At 44.9% G+C, this 18,593-nt stretch overlaps 1 protein-coding gene across 2 annotated transcripts in view; it reads right to left on the bottom strand.

Annotated features, from left to right (window-relative positions):
- The window catches only part of ELFN1 (extracellular leucine rich repeat and fibronectin type III domain containing 1), a 764,272-nt gene that overhangs the window by 325,964 nt on the left and 419,715 nt on the right, over positions 1-18,593 (bottom strand). The window contains exon 4 of one of the 2 annotated variants that reach the window (XM_075318104.1): positions 15,282-15,448. The exons of the other annotated variant lie outside the window; for it this stretch is intronic. The gene's annotated coding sequence lies outside the window, so the exon portion shown is untranslated. The remainder of the gene's footprint in view (positions 1-15,281; positions 15,449-18,593) is intronic. 2 annotated transcript variants of the gene reach the window in all.

Genomic DNA, 18,593 nt, shown 5'->3' with positions numbered 1-18,593 from the left:
TTCTTTTATATCTTCTATCTTCCAGGCTATGGGGCGTGTTGCCCAGAAGATAACCATGCCTCCAGTCTCCATTATGCTGGATTCTTCCTCCCCTTTTCTTAAGTTCCTGTGATGTCAGAAGCGCAGCCGGAAATCTGGCTACTGTGAACTCTGCCTGCCATCTCTTCCCTGCACTGTCCAGCGACTGCGCACATCAAAATTGAAGTCTGTGCCCACAGAAGGGAGAAATAGTGCAGGGAGGGATGACAGGCATGATGCGCAGGCGCAAGATTTCCAACCGTCAACCCGACATCACAGGGACACCAGGGAAGAGAAGGGGAGGAGGAATCCTGTATAATGAAAACAGGAGGACAGCTTATCTTCTGGGCAGCAAACGCCCCATAGCCTAGAAAACAGAAGATATAAAAGAGGTTTTTTGCCAAATGACCCCTCATCCAGAAGGCATACAGGTATGACTAATTTCACCTTTATGCCACCTGTATGCCCAATTAATAACTAAAAAAACGCAAAAGGGTGACAGGTTGCCTTTACTTATGGGGTACTTTGCACGTTGCGACATCGCTACTGCAATATCGTCGGGGTCAAATCGAAAGTGACGCACATCCGGCGCCGGTAACGACGTCGCAATGTGTAAAGCCTAGGAGAGAGGATGAACGAGCGTGAAACAGTCAAAAATCGGTGATCTGTGTCACGTCGTTCATTTTCATAATGTTGGTGCGTCCGCAGGTACGATGTTGTTCGTCGTTCCTGCAGCTCCACACATCGCTGTGTGTGAAGCCGCAGGACCGACAAACATCTCCTTACCTGCGCCCGCCATCCACTGGCTATGCGGAAGGAAGGAGGTGGGTGGGATGTTTACATCCCGCTCATCTCCGCCCCTCCGCTTTTATTGGCCGTGTGACGTCGCTGTGACGCCGCACGACCCGCCCCCTTAGGAAGGAGGCGGTTCGCCGGCCAGAGCGACGTCGCAGGGCAGGTAAATACGTGTGAAGCTGCTGTAGCGATAATGTTCGCTACGGCAGCTATCACAAGATATCGCATGTGCGACGGGGGCGGGGACTATCACGCTCAGCATCGCTATCATCGGCTAGCGATGTCGCAGCGTGCAAAGTACCCCTTACTGTTTGTGTCGCTGCCTTCCATGCTGTAAGTCGTGAGTTTGAATCCTGGGTGAGTCGAGTTTGAAGGAACAGCAGATAATTAAATATATAGTTGCATCTCCTTATCCTAGAGGCTTACTAACATCACCAAGCTCCAGTATCCCCTCCTCATGCAATGAAGGAAGACATTTTAAAATGATCACCTACGGAAGTGATTTGGAGGTCTGGTGCCACTTCCTACTATAGACTATAAGTGTAGGACACTTTTTTAGCATGTTTTTTAATTTTATGTAGCAGTATATGAAATAAAAAGAAGAATTTAGTGCTTTGTTGCTTACGATATAAAGACATTGGCGGAATAGACTCTCTCCATTGAGCATAAGACCTCTTTCTTCGCACATGGGAGTGCCGCGCTTTCCTTTTGATGGAAAATTGCTGCTTTCTGAAGTTTCGGAAATCTTTTCTGGTAACAGTCATGTTCTACTTAAGGAAATAACTGTTAAATAATCTACCTATTATGTAATTATTATACAATACGCTATGTAAAGTTAAGAAAGGCAGCGCACTTCTAGTGCCTCGGGCTCATTCTTCTGCCGAATACTCAGAAGCAGAAGAAAATTAAAATAATATGAAAAGGGCTTTTAAAATATAAATACGCTCAAGATACAACAATATCTTATGCCAATATCCGGCCCACAGTCATTTCATACATAATGCTCGCCAATTACTGTACCCGACAACTGAGACTGTTCTGTATCTAGTCACTTAAAGGGGGTCTGTCACCAATTTTTGGCTACCCCATCTGAGAACAGCATGATGTAGGGGCAGAGACCCTGATTCCAGCGATGTGTCTCTTACTGGGCTGCTTGCTGCAGTTTTGACAAAATCACACTTTTATTTTCTGTAGATGTTGCAATTCTGTGAATGCTGAGCTCTGTATAACCCCGCCCACATCTCTGATTGGTAGCTGTCTGTGTGCTCTAAAGGAAACTGCAAATCAGTGGTGGGGGCGGGGTTATACAGAGCACACAAATATGGAGGGCTATATGGCCCCACGTCTACTAGTCCTCTACTGCTGATAAAACTTTGGTTTGATCAAAACTACAGCAAGCAGCTCAGTAAGTGAAACATCGTTGGAATCAGGGTCTCTGTCTCTACATTATACTGCTTTCAGATTAGTTGGCAAAAACTTAGTGACAGATTTGCTTTAAAAAGGAGTACATCATCCTGTAGACTGGGAGCCCTCGCGGGCAGGGTCCTCTCTCTCCTCCTCTACCAGTCTGTTTTGTATTGTTAATGATTGTTGTACTAGTTTTTATGTATACCCTTTTTCACTTATACCGCCATTAATTCCGTGGCGCTTTACAATAATTAATAATAATCATCAGAAAACGATGTATTGTTTAAGTCAGGTGTTAGTGTTATATGTAGGTAAAAAAAAAATAAAAAAATTCATATTTTATTTTTTTTTAACAAAAAATACAAAATTAGTAATCTTTCAATCTACAAACTGGACACTGGGGCTTTGTAGATGTGCACTTTCTGTCCTTTGATAAAGAGTTTTCAGCAGTGTCCTTATCTGCAGAGGCAGGATTACAATGAAAAATAACATCTATACACACAGTTGATACAGTCACAATAAAAGATATCACAGCTGACCCTGCTCCTCTCCTTCTTCACACTTTGCACACACTCATTAGATGCTTTAATACACAACAACAAGCTTGGGATCTGACCATTGTGGCTAATGTACATGTGTTAACTGAAACAATAAGTTAGAGTCTAAAAAATGCCCAAAGGCATGGGTGAAAATTGCAAAATTTCTGTCTTTTTTACTTATAAAACATATTATGATATGTACATAAAAACAACAAAAAAAAAATCCAAAAATCTAAAAAAAAAAATTAAAATAAAAAAATTAACACATAAACCTGGTTTGAACAATAGGTCATTTTCTGATAATACCAAGGGTTTTTCCCTTTGGAAATTCCCATAGTTAGCAACTGTTCTGGGTTTCTCAAGACTTTTTTTTACCAAAAGGGGCAGGTTTTATGTCTATCCTGCCCAAAATCCTGCATTCCTGGGTGTGTCTGAGTTATTTGTAGGAAAAGTGAGGCTGCATCCGTGGCCTTTCTTCATACTACTTATCGGAATGAGTCCTAAGACATGGAACTCCACAGATCAATATAAATCCTAAAAAAATTCTGAAAAATGTAGCTACTTTATATTAGGCAATAACTCAAAAGATCAAGCTATGTATATGTATAAAACTCATGTACTGTGAATAGAAGGGTCAGTACATAAAATGTGGATTCAAGGCGTGACCATCATTTTAATTTTTATTATATAAATCAATAATACACTTGAAAATAAACAACTTGGTAATATATCTTATCAGACAAATCTGCTTCTTTCTTTGGAAAATTGATCAGTCATCATTAGCAAAATTCTCAATTCTGTGGTAAAATCTGTATTCAGTGAAGACTTTCCCATTACTGAGATTGGAGATGGCAGTTGGTGCTGATGAGATTCTATGATGCTGGGATGAGGGAGGAGCCATAGACAGAGGGAGGAGCTAGAGACATAGAGCGGAATTAAAGAAAGAGGAAGGAGCTAGAGGTGAGGTAGAGGGAGAAGCAATAGAAACAGAAGAGCTAGAGACACAGGGTGGAACTAGAGACAGAGGGAGGAGCTAGAGGCAAAGAGAGGTACTAGAGACAGAGGGAAGAGTTAAAGAATGTGGCACGGTGGCTCAGTGGTTAGCACTGCAGTCTTGTGGTGGCTCAGTGGTTAGCACTGCAGTCTTGCAGCGCTGGGGTCCTGGGTTCTAGTCCCACTCAGGACAATATCTGCAATGAGCTTGTATGTTCTCCCCGTGCTTGCGTGGGTTTCCTCCGGGTTCTCCGGTTTCCTCCCACACTCGAAAGACATACAGATAGGGACCTTAGATTGTGAGCCCCAATGTGCACAATGTTGCCAATGTATGTAAAGCGCTGTGGAATTAATAGCGCTATATAAATGAATAAATATTATTATATTATTATAAAGAAAGGAGAAGGAGCTAGAGGTAGAGGGAGGAGCTAGAGAAAGGGAAGTGGTAGAGACAGAGGGAGGAGCTAGAGACAGAGGGTGGAGCTATAGGTAAAGGGAGGAGCTAGAGAAAGGAAAGCACTAGAGATAGAGGGAGGAGCTAGAAACATAGGGAGGAGCTAGAGGCAAAGGGAAGTACTGGAGACAGAGGGAGGAGTTAAAGAAAGAAGGAAAACCTAGAGGAAGAGGGAAGAGCTAGAGAAAGGGAAGTGGTAGAGACAGAGGGTGGAGCTAGAGACAGAGGGAGGAGCTATAGGTAGAGGGAGGAGCTAGAGAAAGGGAAGCACTAGAGATAGAGGGAGGAGCTAGTGACATATGGAGGAGCTAGAGGCAAAGGGAGGTACGAGAGACAGAGGGAGGAGTTAAAGAAAGAAGGAGGAGCTGGAGGAAGAGGGAAGAGCTAGAGAAAGGGAAGTGGTAGAGCCAGAGGGAGGAGCTAGAGACAGAGGGAGGAGCTATAGGTAAAGGAAGAAGTTAGAGACAGAGGAGGTGTTAGAAGTAAAGGGAGGAGCTAGAGAAAGGGAAGAGCTAAACAGAGGGAGGAGCTAAAGACAGAGGGTGGAGCTAGAGACAGAGAGAGAAGTCAGAGGCAGAGAGAGGAGCTAAAGAAAGGTAAGAGCTACAGACAGAGGTAGAAGCTAGCGGCAGAGGGAGGAGCTAGAGACAGAGGGAGGACTTAGAGGCAGAGGGAGGAGCGAGATGCAGAGGAAGTATCTAAAGGCAGAGGGAGGATCTAGAGAGAGCTCCACCCCCTTCTCCATCTTCTGTCTACATAGAATGTCATCAGCACCAACTGCTATCTCCTATCTCAGTAATGAGAAAGTCTTCACTGAAAACAGTCTTTACCTGAGATTTTTTTTGTTAGTGACTGATCAATTCTGGCAGAGAGAGGTGCAAATTTGTCTACGATATCTTACAGAGTTGCTTATTTTCATGTGTGCTATTGATTACTGAAATAAAAATTAAAAGAACGATTACGCTTTCACGAACATGGAACGTACATTTCTTCTGTCCCTCAAGAGCTCAGTGCATGAATATATAAAGCAAAAGTTATAGTCCTACCCCAATGACCCATAACTTTACATCCCCTAAATAAAATTGACCCCTGTTAACTTTAGTAGTTAAAATGAAAAATGGTGGAAAGATTATCAGCTCCCCAATCTCTGTCATAGAGGGGGATCCTAAGTGAAGGACCCTCTTTAGGATTTGAAACCCAAAACAAGACAATAAGTTTGGTTTTATGAGGCGACCCCTTATCTGTGAATAACGTAAGCTGGGACCCCACTAATCCAGTGTCAGTGAACAGGAGTCCACGGTAATGGAGCAATAGTGCGCATTCGCTGTCCAACACTAGAGAGGAAGGAGATCGTATTCAGAAGGATCTAGACACACAAACAATGGGCCGAGGAGAGCAGAATGGTGTTTAACGTGGACAAATGCAAAGTCCTACATCTGGGTAAAAGAAATGTAAAAAGTACATATAGCATGGGAGGAATAGAACTAGGGAAAGGACTTGGGCATAATAGTAGATCCTAGATTCAACATGAGCCAACAATGCGGAGCTGCAGCTAAAAGGGCCAACAAAATTCAGGGATGTATCAAGATAAGCATTGAATCTAGATCAATAGAGGTAATTATTCCCCTATACTCTGCCCTGGTCAGACCCCACCTGGAATACTGTGTACAGCTCTGGGTGCCCCAATTCAAGAAAGACATCAATATATTGGAGCAAGTCCAGAGAAGAGCAACCAAGATGGTAGAAGGTCTGCAAACCATGTCCTATGAAGACCGGCTAAAAGAAGTAGGGATGTTTAGTTTGCAAAAAAGAGAAGGCTGAGAGGAGACTTAATAGCGGTCTACAAATATCTGAAAGGTAGTCACAGTGCAGAGAGAATCACCCTATTCTCATTAGCACAATGAAGTACAAGAAGCAATGGGATGAAACTAAAATGAAAGAGATTCAGATTAGACATTAGGAAAAACTTTCTGACAGTGAGGGCAGTCAGGGAGTAGAACAGGCTACTACGAGAGGTATTGAGGGCAGTCAGAGAGTGGAACAGGGGACCACAGGAGGTAGTGAGGGCAGTCAGATAGTGGAACAGGCTACCATGAGAGGTAGTGGGGGCAGTCAGATAGTGGAACAGGCTACCACGAGAGGTAGTGGGGGCAGTCAGGGAGGGGAACAGGCTACCGCAGGAGGTAGTGAGGGCAGTCAGGGAGGGGAACAGGCTACCATGAGAGGTAGTGAGGGCAGTCAGAGAGTGGAACAGGCTACCACGAGAGGTAGTGGGGGCAGTCAGGGAGGGGATCAGGCTACCACGAGAGGTAGTGAGGGCAGTCAGGGAGGGGAACAGGCTACCGCAGGAGGTAGTGAGGGCAGTCAGAGAGTGGAACAGGCTACCAGGAGAGGTAGTGAGGGCAGTCAGGGAGGGGAACAGGCAACGGCGAGAAGTAGTGAGGGCAGTCAGAAAGTGGAACAGGCGGCCGCGGTAGATATTGAGGGCAGTCAGGGAGTGGAACAGGCGACCACGGGAGGTGGTGAATTCTCCATGAAGCGGAACCAGATAAACAAATAGCTGGGATGATTTAGGAAAGCCTGCACTCGCAGAGGGTTGAACCCGATAGCCGTTGAGGTCCCTTCCAACTCTACCATTCTATGATTCTATGAGACTTCTTTGTCCACGGTAATGGAGCAATAGTGCACATTCGCTGTTCATTGTGGCTACACTACTGTGCCCATAGAAGTTCATGGAGTGGTAGTCATATATACTCAGAATCACTCCATTTATATCCCTATTCTTGGAATCGGTGGCTGTCTGGTGGTCGGACCTCCATCAGTCATACATTTATAAACTATGGGTGATATAGGTTCTTTGGCATACAGATTGAAAAAATAATTTAATCAATAACAAAAAAATAAAGATATATCCATCAAACCTCTATGGACCTAAAAAAAAAAGAGGAAAGAACCAACTGTGTCTGATTATTACCAAGGAAAAATACACAGGTAATTAAGTAAAATAATGGTAATATTTTTTAACTGTCGAGAATTCCATTTTCACACTTCGCCGCACTTGTCCGCACAATGGAAAATATATATGCTATAAAGGTCTAAAACCAAACAACTTTGCACACCGGTACTTTCATTCAACAGGCGCTGTGAACAGTAATGAATGTCCAGCCGGGGCGAGCCGCAGGAGGCTTCCCTAATACCGTACTTTGTCTCTCTGAAACAGAATCCCGCAATACTTTCCACAAGGTTCCATGTCGACAATAATTGAATTCTATTTCTGCTGATGGGCAGACGAGACAAATAATCAACTCGCTGACTTTTATCCAGCAACAGTTGGGACTTGTTCTATATTTTAGAGGTAATTTAAGGCACAAAAAGAACATTCAAGCTTTGACGAATATGTCACTTAAAGGGGTCGTCCACTTTTTAAAATCTCTTCGTGACAGAAGGTTTCAATGACATAAAGGTAATAGGCTTAATTTTACTGCAGTGCCTCCACAGGGGAAATTAAGTATTACACAGTGCCCATAGGTTTTCCTTGTAATGCAGGACAAGAACACTCCAGAACAGTCTCTGTAACCGTTTTTGACCAAGAGATAAGGATTCAGAACTTTGGACTTCCTTAATATTATTTTGGAATTTCCTAATACAGTATGTTTATAAGTTTTAGTTTTTTTATCCTTTCTTGTATAGCGCCAACATATTCCGAAGCACCTCAAAGACATTGTCTTCAGTCAATGTCCTCACTAGGGATCACAATCGAAATTCCCTATTAGTATATGTCACACATGACACACAGTCCTTTAGATTTCGGCTGTAGAAGGTCACAGCGTTTGGCTACACAAGCTGCCTTTCCCTTTTTAACAGATTGGGGTTTATAACTTTCTCTTTAGGACCCTGCAGATTTCCCCACCTTTTAAGCTGTTAATCTTCAGCAATTCCCTTTGCATCTTTAAATACCCTCATTCCACCTTACTCTGTGCTGGTGATAGGCTTCATACCCTGAATATGTCTTCAGTGCAAGCAGTCAGCTTGTATTCATCAGGAGAAACGTTGTCGTTGTTGCAGTTCCTCTCCCTGAGTCATCTTGAGATAAGTTATTAGTTTAAGACATTGTCTTCATTCAATGTCCCCATTGGGGATCACAATTGAAATTCCCTATTAGTATGTGTCCCAGCTGTGTCACGCATGACAGACAGTCCTGTAGTTTCCGGCTGAGGAAGGTCACAGCTTTTGGCTACACAAGCTGCTCTCTGACTTTCTCTTTTCCCTGCTTGGGGTTTACCCCTTTCTCTTTAGGACCCTGCAGATTTTTTTAATCTTTTCTGCTGTTAATCTTCAGCATTTCCCTTTGTATTTTTAAATTCCCTCATCTGGAGATAAGTTATTAATTTACTTTCACCTGTGTGTTATTCCCTGTGTGTTCTTTAGAGCTTAATGGGGTTGACTAAGTGCTCATGCCATCCGTTTTTTAACTAGAGCCATTTTCAGGGTCAGGTATCCAGCTCAGTGCATAGGTGTAGAACCTATCTAGGGTGGTGACAGAATCCAGGGGCCAGGGGTAGGTTTGGTCATGGGTCACCATCTCCCTCTTCCCTAGACACAGGGTTTCCCTTCCTCTTTGCTGTTCACTTAGTACTTCCCCCGTACCTAGTGTGATAGTATGACCTTGAAGTATGAGAAGAAACTAGATTACCAGGAGAAAACCCAAGGGGGACCTCTACGGTTTGTTGCAGCCTTACATCCCCCTCGGGCTCCTTTCAGTAACCCATCAGGGGTCATCATTAACCTGATAGGAGACCTGCATGTGGCAAGTTGAAGCGTTCTCCTCGTCGTTTAGGATCCTGATAAGTGAAAGAGACGGTAAACTTTCCCATATGTAGTCCTGAGCTCAGGCCCGTCTTGGAAATCATTGGAGGGAGGTGTGGAAATGAAGATAGTGGTTGGCGCCAAATTAAGTTATCTTTTAGAAAGAGGACTAGACACCCAAACCTCCACGTTAATACCCAAATTAGAGTCTACCTTTGGTGCCCGAGCATTTTGTCTCTGTGTGTAGGTTTAGGGGGGAGGTATAGAGCCTTGTATAAGTTTATGAACCGCTATGCTGTCCTATGAAAGATCCCACCACCAAGACCTTCACCTGTCTAGAGAACGGAGCTCTGATGCTCGCGGAGAGTTGTGCTTGTGATTTTCAATTCATTTCTATGACAGCTCTGCAATTTGCCAAGATTGTCTTTCAATATAATGATTATATTCTAAAGTCTCAAGTTGTCTATAATCAGATACGTAACTCTACATTCCATCTTTGATTTACCGTTTCATTCCATAATTCGGAATTACACTAGATTCTGCTATTACCGATCTGTTCCATCGATCGTCGTAAACCTTTAGCAATTACTTTTTCTTACCTAACTTTAGCAAAGTATCTTTACACAAGCAGAAAGTAATGGAATATTGAGTTATAGCTGTCTTACAATGATATCATAAAGGCAAATTATCATTTTAGATGTGTTTTATACTCTGCGTACTCTGGAGTTTCTGCAACAGATTATTCATTTTATCAATCCTACGCAAAATACATTACTACATTTATTAAAATGATAAACACATTACTGAACGATATAATGGAACAACTTTCAAGTTGACAGCTGATGTATCAAATAAACAAAAACAGACAAAAAAAACCTGAGATACAAACTAATGACTATATTTATGCTATATTTCTGGTGATAACATCTGAAAAAAAGGCAACATCAGCTCATACTACTGCAGATTTACACTAAAACAGCATAAAAAATCAATAAAAACAGAATAAAAAATAAGTTAATTATGAAAGTTTGTCTTTGGTAATTACATTGTTAACGAGGGCCATTGGATCAAATACTTAATTAACCTTGAGACATAGGGGATTGTGGGAAAATGTCCAATGAAGTAGTTTCTCCTTACATAAGGCTGTTTAAGATACATCACCGCGTGACACAGATTTATGATGGCTGCCACTTGCTATCCTCTACACCCTGCCCTGGTATGCAAGGAATGTCCAGATAGACGATCCTATGGCCCAACCCACTGCTGACCTCATGGACCGACCCACTGCTGACCTCATGGACCAACTTACTGATGACCTCATGGACCAACCCACTGCTGACCTCATGGACCAACCCACTGCTGACCTCATGAACCAACCCACTAATGACCTCATGGACCAACCCACTGATGACCTCATGGACAAACCCACTGCTGACCTCATGGACCAACTAACTAATGACCTCATGGACCAACCCACTAATGACCTCATGGACCAACCCACTGATGACCTCATGGACCAACCAACTGATGACCTCATGGACCAACCCACTGATGACCTCATGGACCAACCCACTAATGACTTCATGGACCAACCCACTGATGACCTCATGGACCAACCCACTGATGACCTCATGGACCAACCCACTGATGACCTCATTGACCAACCCACAGCTAGTGGAAACATTTGAGCATGCCCACTGTAGAGCTAACCACGACCTCTTTCCTTGTCTATATAAGCAGGGGCTCTGTTAAAATAAAGGTAGTTGAAGCCATTCTCTGATGAAGGAGAGATTCATATCTGACTATTTGTCTGGTGTCAATTCTTTCACGCATGCATTTGATCCATATCCATTAGGCCAGGAGTTGGGAACACAGCTAGTCTTCACCCTAATAACATTCATGCACAAGATCAGTCTACTCCTCTCCCTCTGCAGTCAACATTTCCATGATCTGATTGGAAAAAGTGTTTTTTGTACCAATTTCTCCAAGATACCTATACTTTTTAATTTGGCTCCTGTTAACATTGTGTTATCATTAATATAATCACTTGTTTGAATAGGTCACTGCTTGCTGCAAGTTCATCACACTCTTCAACTTCTAATTTCACCATTCCAGTAAAAATATACCTGGTGTTTCATAATCTGTCATGCTTTGGACATGGCTGACGCACAACAAAAACACACCAGAACAACACTACAAACAAGGGAGACACCAGGAATACAATAAGAACAGTGAGCCCTGGCACTAGTGAGAGGGTAGATGGGACATCTTCTGCCTGTACCCTGCACTCCTAGCCAGACCCTATAGAGGTTCAGCACAAGTCACCGAGCAGGAACCTGAACCCCTGAAAAGACCCTACAATAGTACTGGCTAGTGAGTGGGAAGGTAGGGCTCAGTGGATCCACCGCTGCACTAATTTAACACAAGGGTAGGTTAGACAAACAGGGGAAAAACAACCAAAATGGAGAAGATATGACTTCAGGTCGAATCCACAGCAGCTCCTTCTACCAAGGCAGCCAGAATACAAATGGTTTTGTATCAACAAGGATTGCTGGGTAACCCTATTACTTAAACACAAAGGGGCGCAACTACAAAGCTGCTGAAGCTGACAAGCACTGCTGGCAGCAAAATTGACATTAACTGTTTAAGCACCAAAAGAAACGGAACAATATATAAATGTAGGTAGAATCCCAGATAGGAATAAGACACGACCGTGACATAATCATGACATTTCATGATTTAATTACATCATGATCCTGCACTGTTACATGAACCCATGTTATCATATTCATAATCATTACTTAACTTAACAGGTCACTGCTTACTGCAAATTCAACATAGTCTTTCCCTGCTGCTGTTATAATAATCTGATTCAGAGTGTTTTCTATTCTCCTAATCTGGTGCTGTGAGCATTTGAAAGATCTTACTTGGTACTTTGGTTCTTTTTCCAACGAGTCTTGGACACTCTGCTATTATATACAGGCATGTCTTCACTGACAAGGTCATAGAAGTGACTAGGTCAAAATCATATCTCCTAGAGATGACCAAATCTACCCCCAAAAATTTTGTATGGGTAATAAAATTTGCATCAAATTTATCTGATGCAAATTAGATGAGACACTAGTTCCATTTACAAAAGGTATTTGCTAGGGTCTGAGATCTCTTTTTAAGGGTGTTAAAGTATGATAAAAAAAATTGTACTCTCCTAGCTCCTCACCTATACCTTCAACCACCGGTTGGTTGTCCACTGGCTTCCTAGGCTCCCACTTTGCGAACCTGCAGGACTCCTATTCACTTTTGTTGGTGCTTCTGGTACCAACTAGGCCTTGATGCGCCTTCTGACACCATGTTTTTTTTATCATATGTGCCCCCAGACAAGCACAGGAGATGGTGCACATCATGATGTAAAAAAAACGTTTGGAGGCCTCGCCGGCGTTGCACGCACCATCAATGAGTGAAGAGAGGACAAACGCTGGAGTGGAATAAGGGGCGAAGTCAGTGGAGGACTAGCATGGAGCTGCAGCGTAAGGGACAGGTGAGGGACTATGTAAGTATAACTTTTTATTGTGTCTTTAACCCTTTTATGTCACATATGAAGCTCCCAATTTGGTGACCAGCTACAAATAATCTAGATATAAATTACCGAAAAGAATCGGTAGAATCTGTGAATTTAGGACATTCTAAATTAATTAAATTTGTTTAGAATCAGTTTGCTCATTGCAAAGTGGCTTTGTTGGAGATTGACTAGGGCTTCCATGTAGAGAATTTGTGTTAGCCAGTGTCTCCATCTGGCCCGAAGTGAACCCTGACCTTCACCCTTTAACCCTTGTACAGGAATATAGACTTACCCAGGGGCCCTGGGTTGAGTCAATGGAGTAGCTGTTGGTCAGTGAAGCAGGCAGGAAGGAATAATAAGATAGCTGCATCAGACGTTCTGAAAGGCCGTGTGTTGCATAGTTCGTACCTCCCTGCTGTGCAAAGAAACTATGGGGAGGGGGGCAATTGATGCTACTGTACTTCTGTCTGCCTGAAAGGTACTTAAATGTCAAGATTTCAAGATGGGTCTCAAAGTTGTATCTTGTCTGTACTAGCAGGGGTATGGGAGCACGAGCCCTACACCTGTCTCTCATCCACCTTTATATGTCTTATGTCAATAGTCTAGGAAGCTAATGGCTATGCCAAAACATTGGTACGACACTGTAAAACATATTTTTGCTGTTTGGAAGGTTTTCGAAGGTGTTTTATCTGCCTTACGTTTGGCCTCCCATTCAATACAATGGGGTTCGGTAAGGTTCGATAACGGTTTGGATTTGGTTCGACAAACGGTTTGACGAATGTAGCGTTTGTTTGGGTGGGCTCGGTGAACTGAACCTTGAGAGGTTTGTTCATCTCTAGTCAAAACTAGGAAGTACGGATAAGGACCAAAATCGTTAGGCAGAAGAATGAGCCAAGGTCTGAAACAGGAATAATCACTAGAACAACAGGAACAGTAAAAAGTGGGTTGACCAGGTAAAGTAGAACTTATAACTGGCAAAAGGTTCATGGTGGACATGTTGTGGTTGGCATGGGGCAGGTAGCGTGTAGTTGTCGTAACAGCAGGGGAACAACAGGCCATAACACAACCTGCTGTTAACCCTTCACCTTACCTACGCTGCACCACACACAGGAGGACTCCATTACAGTCTCAGGCATTGCACATTCACTCCATCTCATCAGGCAATAAAGTTCAAGCAAAGTTCCTTCTTAAATAAACATTTCCACTTTATTCCCGGGATCTTGTTACAGGCCTCGATCCGCATCTCGCCGGTACTGTTATTCATTAAGGGATTTCTTCTCCTATGCATCGACACAGTTACAGCCATTGGTCCTCTGGCACCTGGGCACCGTCTACAGTCTAAAGGGGGCTTTACACGCTACGACATCGCTAATGCGAACTCGTGGGGGTCACAGAATTGGTGACGCACATCCGGTTGCATTAGCGATGCCGCTGCGTGTGACACCTATGAGTGATTTTGCATCGTTGCAAAAACGTGCAAAATCGCTCATCGGTGACATGGGGGTCCATTCTCAAAAATCATTACTGCAGCAGTAACGAAGTTGTTCCTCGTTCCTGCGGCAGCACACATCGCTCCGTGTGACACCGCAGGAACAAGGAACCTCTCTTTACCTGCCTCCCGGCCGCTATGCGGAACGAAGGAGGTGGGCGGGATGTTACGTCCTGCTCATCTCCGCCCCTCCGCTTCTATTGGGCGGCGGTTCAGTGACGCAGCTGTGACGTCGCTGTGACGCTGATCGAACCGCCCCCTTAGAAAGGAGGCGGTTCGCCGGTCACAGCGACGTCGCCGGACAAGTAAGTAGTGTGACGGCTCTGGGCGATGTTGTGTGGCACGGGCAGCGATTTGCCCGTGTCGCACAACAGATGGGGGCGGGTACCCACGCTAGCGATATCGGTACCGATATCGCAGCATGTAAAGCGGATTTTAGCCCTTCTTTTCCCTCACTCCACTTAATCTTGGCACATGGGTCTGCATCCGAGCAGAGGTCTCCCCTTTGTGTCAGGCCATCCAGACATACCCCAACCTCTCGTGGGTGCACTGACTTTATCCATGAGTGAGGGTCTCCTTCTGTCACCAAAAGCAGGCACCGACGCTAGACCCTGATTGTCCGACTAAACCACTCTCTGTGGGGGATGCGGATCCACCATCAGTCCAGGATCCTGCGTGCCGCAGCCGTGGGGGTGACCCATAGGGTCAGGGACAATTCGTTGGGACATCTTCACTAATATATCTCTCAGGTTCTTCTCCTGACTACTTCCTTAACTAGTCCTTATATACATCTCTATCCTGCTCCTCCTCTGCCCACCCAGGTGCTAGGTCCTACCAATGGCAACACTGCCACCTGGTGGCGGAATCACAAAAACAAGGCATTTACAGTCATTACATAGTTCAGTGGTGTGCCGGGTACAAATGCAGGAGTGGGCCTAACCCTTACCCCCCTACAGACACATCTGCAGGACAACACATGAAACTTTGCTATAACTTTGTGGCACAGAATTACTAAAGTCTTATATGCAGTAGCCGTAACTATTTCAATATGCCACACACATTAAGATCCCGTTTTAGCTATTAGATACTACAAAGCCATAGCCAAGTATGAAGACTTCTACAAAACGTATCTCAATCGTAAGATCTGATCAGCCTCAAACACAGTTGACTTCAACATCAAAAAGGCAAAAAAAGAAAACAGACAACAGTGACGATCAATATTACCTCTTTGACTTTGGCTCTGTAAGCTGATACTACAAACGTAAACTTCAGTAATTAAATCTGAATCCTTGTGCCAGTTACAAAAGTCTTCAATTAAGGGCCTGTCGTTGTGTGGAGAAGTCTACAGCCTAAGAACCTTCTCAGATCAGACTCCAAATCCAGAATGCAAACTACAAAATAAAACAAGACAAAAAAAAGGTATAGTCACATCGGGATATTAGTAAATGAAAACTATTCTCTAGTCTTAGGGTTGTCGTAATCATTGTTCTCCTCAGAGGGCCGGTAACAGAAAAAGATCAGGGCAATGGGGATTAAGCATCTTTATAAAGGGCAGTCAGACAGTAATGCAGAACACAATATCAGCATTAATAATATCAGACATCAAAACAGCTAATCAGACACCAAGCAGATGGATCTGACAAAGGGAAAAACATCAAAAGGCTAAGACAGTAGGTGGACTGCCAAGACATAAGGGATAAATCAAAGGGCTAGAAAAGATTTCAGATAAGTATTAGTAGGGAATCACTTCAAAACACTGAATTATACATCTGAGAATTATGTTTCTGATCCAGGACAGGTGTCAGAAGTGAGCGATACACTGATGCCGTATTCGAGGCCCTAAGTCAACAATACCTCTACAGAGCAGCTCAGATGCCTTCATCAAAAGAAAAAGTCAAGGGTGATATAGAAGATTGTGACATCTGCCAGGAGGCTGCCAAAAAAAACCCCTGTTGATTACTTCATAGATCTCAAGACATGCACATCTGGAGACCTTAGGATACACGCTAATGTCCCATCCAACGGGATCTCAAAGTAAAATTGGCACAATTCTCTGTGCATCTTGGAGATGCTCTGCGGCGCTTACAGATCTGGCAGTATCTTTATTCCTTTGTGCAGAGCATCTTGCCTTTGGAACGGCTCTGCGGCACTGCCCTTGATACTGAACTGGCAGCTTGGTTAGTACACAGGAGTTCAGGTTGGTTCTCGGAGGTGCTGGTTTCCTGTCGTGTTCTCCTGCCTTTGAGCCTGATCAATACTTGACCACGTCTCTGCTTGCTCCTATTATCTACTACTTGCTCCCCTGGTATTTTGACCCTCGGATTGTGACCTGACTATGCTGCTGATTACCTCTTATGACCTCCTGTTACCAGACCCTGGCTTTCCTGGCTACCCTTCCGCCCATGCGACCCTGTAAGGTAGTGACTAGCGTTGCAAAAATATTTCTGATTGGGATCGAAGTTATAGGGGGGGGGGGGGGTTACAAAGGTTGCAGTTGAACAAGAGACCTGGTGCAAATAAATGCTCAATGACTAGCACTAATCATTAGAGCAGAGTTTCCCATCCTTTCTAAGCTTGAGAGCCACAATCAGCTCTGAAAGAGGATCACGAGCCACACCCAGCCACCACCCAGTAGTGATACCCAGTGCCACCAATATTGGTATAATGACATCCAAAGATTTACCGTAGAAATCATACCAGGGCACCATGCCAAGATCCAGGGATTCCTACCTTACCCCCATTTAGATCTGCTTTTCTGTGCAGGGCTACTCAAAAAAGTCAACATCTGGAGTCCAGCTCTTCAAAGCTGTTTGCTAGACTTGGTGCTTATGTGTCGCGGGCGGAGGAGGGGACGCCGCGCTCTCCCATTGCTCGGGTCCGGCTGCCGCTGCTGCTGCGGACTGCTGCTGCTCGGTGGCTCGAGCGATGAGCCGGATCCCGGGGACTCGAGCGGCGCTCCTCGCCCGTGAGTGAAAGGGGGTTGGTTTTTGGGATTGTTTATTGTCCGTGACGCCACCCACGGTTGTGGTGATTGTGTGGACACCACCGCTGCTCTGTATGGGGATCCCGGGAGCGGTGACAGGGAGCAGCAGAGTTGTTAGTTCTCCCCTCCGTGGGTAGGGGTTGGTTGTCCCGGGACCCAGTGATGAGTTGGGGGATGAGGGATGGCGGGCCGGTGCAGGGCTTGGTGGGGTGCAGGGACGCGGGGGCAGCGCTGTGCCTCACGGCACTGTGGTACTCACTCAGCCTGAGACGTTGACACAGTTCTCGGTAAAACACACGGCTGGAAAGACGGTTCCCACGGACGGCTGCTGTTGCTTTCCCCAGTAGTTGACGGTGACGGTCCCTTTTCCTGCACCTAAGTCTATGTTGGTAGCGATGGGTTCCCACCGGTAACCCGCTCCCCGGCTTTGATATGTGCCGGAGGAGCCCCTCTTTGCCCGCAGGCGCTGGCCCTGAGAAACTGGTGCCCTGGCGGTGGCGGTGTCTCTCTCTCTAACGGTTGGACTGTTGCCTTCAATCGGGACTTGGTTGTTGGGAGACCCAGAGGTCCCCTTCACTGACGGATTTGACAAATTCACGGCGACTCCTAGCCTTGCCGGGATCCGAAAGGCCCCTGCCAATGGTGCTGGATTCTGATGGACACATCAAGGGCCCACGAGCTACAGGTTGGGGACCCCTACTCTAGAGCTTCATACGATTTCTACATTCAAGAGGTTTACTTGTCGAGACAGCTTCTCTTTACAATGAAGCTTGCCCAATGATCAGCAGCTATATTTTTTGATGGCCTTGGCATAATTTTTATTGTCCATATGCGTGTTGGTTGACCAGGCTTTGACCACTAGAACATCTCTTCACCCTGGCTAATGCCGAGGATAGGTCTTCCATCTATTGGATCCATATTATCTACATGGCTTATTGAAAGAGGTTATCTCTTATTGAAACAATAGTCATGCAGTCATGCACATTAGATGAATTTTGGTCAAATCGGCCAAATTCAGGTGACCATCTTATGTGTACCGTGGTATCCGAATTCTCTGTCCGGATGGCTGTTTTCAACCGAATTCAACATTCCCAATCTGTAGGTTCTAAGGAGAGATAGACTGCTAGAAGTGTAGGCAGTGGCTTATACTCCTTTCACGGTGTGTGTGAGTGTGTGTGTGTGTGTGTGTGTGTGTGGCGCCCCTGGGCTTCAGGCGCCACATGGTATTACACCACTTATCAGGGGTAATATCTATCCTGGGTCAGGAGGGAGTTAACCTGCCGGTGCCTTCACAAAACACACACAAACAACAGCAAGAGCTTACTCACAGGAGGGTTGGACTTGGGCAGACAGCCAGCCATCACGAAGCATGGGACTTCCCCAGTCGCTAGGACAACCACTGGGGGCTGCACCACATGGGGAAGAATTAGGAGCAACCAACACACTTAGAGCAGAACCTTCCTGGGCACAGCTTGAGATAACACCTAGCACGGACAACTGGGGTTAGTGTTTCTCTCTCTTCGTGGGCCCATGGCTTGGAGCAGGAGGCTCCA

The sequence above is a fragment of the Anomaloglossus baeobatrachus genome, chromosome 7, assembly GCF_048569485.1.
Source record: "Anomaloglossus baeobatrachus isolate aAnoBae1 chromosome 7, aAnoBae1.hap1, whole genome shotgun sequence".
Taxonomy (NCBI): domain Eukaryota; kingdom Metazoa; phylum Chordata; class Amphibia; order Anura; family Aromobatidae; genus Anomaloglossus; species Anomaloglossus baeobatrachus.
The sequence above is the reverse complement of the archived record's forward strand: the minus strand, read 5'-3'. Positions and strand labels throughout refer to the sequence as shown.